Here is a 3,225-nt window from a genome sequence, read left to right as displayed (position 1 = left end):
GTTTAATAGCATGAAGGTTTATCTGTAGTTTTCTGATACTATCTAGAATTTCAAGGGAAACTGAGAAACCGAGAAGCCAGGAGTGAACCAAACCTTGTAGTTTCATTCGCTGATAAGCCGTCTTAACATATAGACCAGAATAATCTGAATTCGGCTTCTGCTTCCATGACATATAGGTAAGCCTGAACGTACTACCTATGGATAATAATGTGTGCTATACCAAGAATAGCTTGTTTTATTTAATTGCCTTATAGTCATAATGTAAGGGAGTATTTTATCATTGGAAGTCCTTTCTCCATGGATATTAGGCCACATTGGCTTCCTGGAGTTTTTCAATTTGCACTATGTATTTTTAAATAAGTATTCGCCATCAGCTCATCATTGTCAGACTGGTCAACTTAGGTGTAAGCCTTAACCCTGATAGATAGGAAAGGATACCAGTGTTAGACCATGTGATCACTGATTGAGAATAACAATAGGTTTTTATTTCCTATCTGCGAGTTATTACGTGTTAATAACTGGTTCCTTAGTTTCCCCCTTAAATAAAATAGGGAGTTACCACAATTGCTCAGATACACGTATCCAATTCTGTAACCTGTTTCGCAAATGATATATTGCCTTGATCATGTAGGGAGGTTCCATTGCATTAGTATGTCTATAGATGGAGGAAATTAATGTACAGAATGCATTGTTTTAGTATATATGTATAAATAGACATCATTGTTAATGTATATTTTTTTATGTTTTTTGTCATTAGGTGTCTTTTTAGGCTAATCTTGTGGCTCCTGAAGAAGGCGTTGCTTTAAACGCCGAAACGCGCGTCGAATATTAATTGCCACTTTTTCTTTGCATTTTTTATTGTACTTTACATTTTGGTTTAAGATATATTCCGTTTTATGTAACAATTTTATGAATTAGATTGTAATGTGTTTAAGTGTCATACGAATGTATTTTCCTGTATAATTCTGTTGATTTTAACTTGTTATATCAATTAAAAGTGAGATATAATTTTAATATATCTGGTTGAATTTCCTCCTTTTTGTGCAACTACCCTCCCTTTGTTTCTTTTGTTTTATACACATGATTGAATTTTCCCTGAAGTACAAAAGTATCATATTTTATCAGGGGGTCCTTGTTGTTTACATTATATTTCCCACAGCTTGTCTGTGTAGGGCTGTTCTTGTTGAAAAGAATTTTTCACATATATATTGTCAAGTATCTGAGCAGTTGTTTATTAGGAATAATTACTCTGTCACTATCTAATTGCATATCTCTTTCTAGTCATGGCCAATTTCCAAACATTTGGATTTAGTGACGATGAGTTCGCTACATTGGTTGGTACTTCAGTCCCCTCGAATAGCACCACCCCCTCTATTATAGGTAACGATGAAGGTAAAAAACTCGTGGAACTGAAAAAGAAACTTATTCGCATGGAGGCCCATGGTGAATTTATGTTGTCTTATTTAAAAACCGGTATTATCCCCAATGGGTTAAGGGTCCGGAATGTACCAGGACTTTTTGTACATCACAGACCCTTTTTAGAAAAGTGGAGCCGCATAGCGAATAGGTGCTCACGAGATTTAATGATTCTGATTGTAGGGACATCAAAAGAATTAGCAGCAGGCATTAAAGCTGAAATAGAGGAGTTAGAAGAGAAACTGAAACAACTTAATGGGGTAGATGAAGCTATGAGAAAGATAGAGGAATATAATAAAGATCTAGAGTCCTTTGCCAATTATTTAAATAAACGAAAAACTGACAAATTAAATAAAGATAAGAGATTTTATAGTGAAGAGGTAGCATATCCCTATCTATGTAAAGATTTCTACCAACAAAATCAATACATAGACGAATCACGAAATACACAACAAAGAGTGAATAATTTCACAGATAGCTCAGATTCAGAAGGTGAAGGCCCCAATGGTAACTATTATGAACCCGATGGAGGCTTCAATGCATACCCTGGTTCTAGACCCCAACGTCGTCCTTTTTTATCCAACAGAGGGCCTCGCCGAGGCCGTCCCAGAGTAAGGTTTCAGGGACAGGGACAACCCAGGGTGAACTTCCAAGCAAATCAACAACACCAGCAGCAACAACATCAGCAGCAGAAACAATATCACCAGCAACAACATCATCAACAAGAGCCCCAGTTCATAAGGGAAACCCGCAACAGACAGTACTGGGGTCAAGGGACATAATCCCCATTTTTAACCTATCCTCCAAACTTCTTGACAGTCAGAGCGAAGCCTTGTTAGCAAAGGGCCTATCATTCGTGCCACATACAAATGCAAATATCTTTGAATTATATAAAGATATTATTTCTTTCTTTAGGTAGATTAGGCTTAAGAAATTCTTCAGTAATATGGAAGAATCGAATATTGAACAAACTGATAGAAGTGAATTAACATTACCCTCCACCTTCTGTCCAGGTCTAGACCAAGTAGGCCCAGAAGTTACAGCTTTTGAACTAGTGGTCCTTCAAAAACTTGATAGGTCCCTTCGGTTTGTTCCTAAACCTATCTATAATCTAAATAAAGAAGAATCCCTTTCACTAAAACAACTATCAGTTGATAGACAACTAATAATCAAAAGTTGTGATAAGGGAGGAGGTATTGTGGTATTGGACTCGGATAAATATGAAAACAAAATGATGCAAATGTTAGATGATATTTCTACCTACACTAAAATTAACTCTAACCCTATAAACAGCATCAAAAGAAAGATTCAACATCTTACCGATGAGGCCTTAACAAAAGGAGATATAAACAAGAAAGATTATGACTATCTGAACACCAACAAGAATAAGACAGCATGTATCTATGGACTCCCAAAGATACACAAGAATGCACAAGACCCGCCCTACCGACCAATTGTGTCTACAATTGGAACCCCCACTGAACCCCTGTCGAAATTTGTTGATCATCACCTAAGACCCCACATACCCCCACATACCCAAAATCAAATCTTATGTTAGGGATACAGGACATATGATCAACATAGTTGAAGATTTGGATTTTGTACCCAGTAGAGATATCTTGGTGACGATGGATATTGAATCCTTGTATAGTAACATACCTCTAGATGAGGCCATTGTGGCAACATATTGGTTTATTGACAGGCACAACATAATTTGCCCGAAGACTTTTTTAATTGACTGTCTGTTTATTGTTTTAACAGAAAACATATTTGAATTTGGAGACACGATATATCGTCAACAGAAGGGCG

The sequence above is a fragment of the Lissotriton vulgaris genome, chromosome 5 (genome assembly GCF_964263255.1).
Source record: "Lissotriton vulgaris chromosome 5, aLisVul1.2, whole genome shotgun sequence".
Taxonomy (NCBI): domain Eukaryota; kingdom Metazoa; phylum Chordata; class Amphibia; order Caudata; family Salamandridae; genus Lissotriton; species Lissotriton vulgaris.
The sequence above is the reverse complement of the archived record's forward strand: the minus strand, read 5'-3'. Positions refer to the sequence as shown.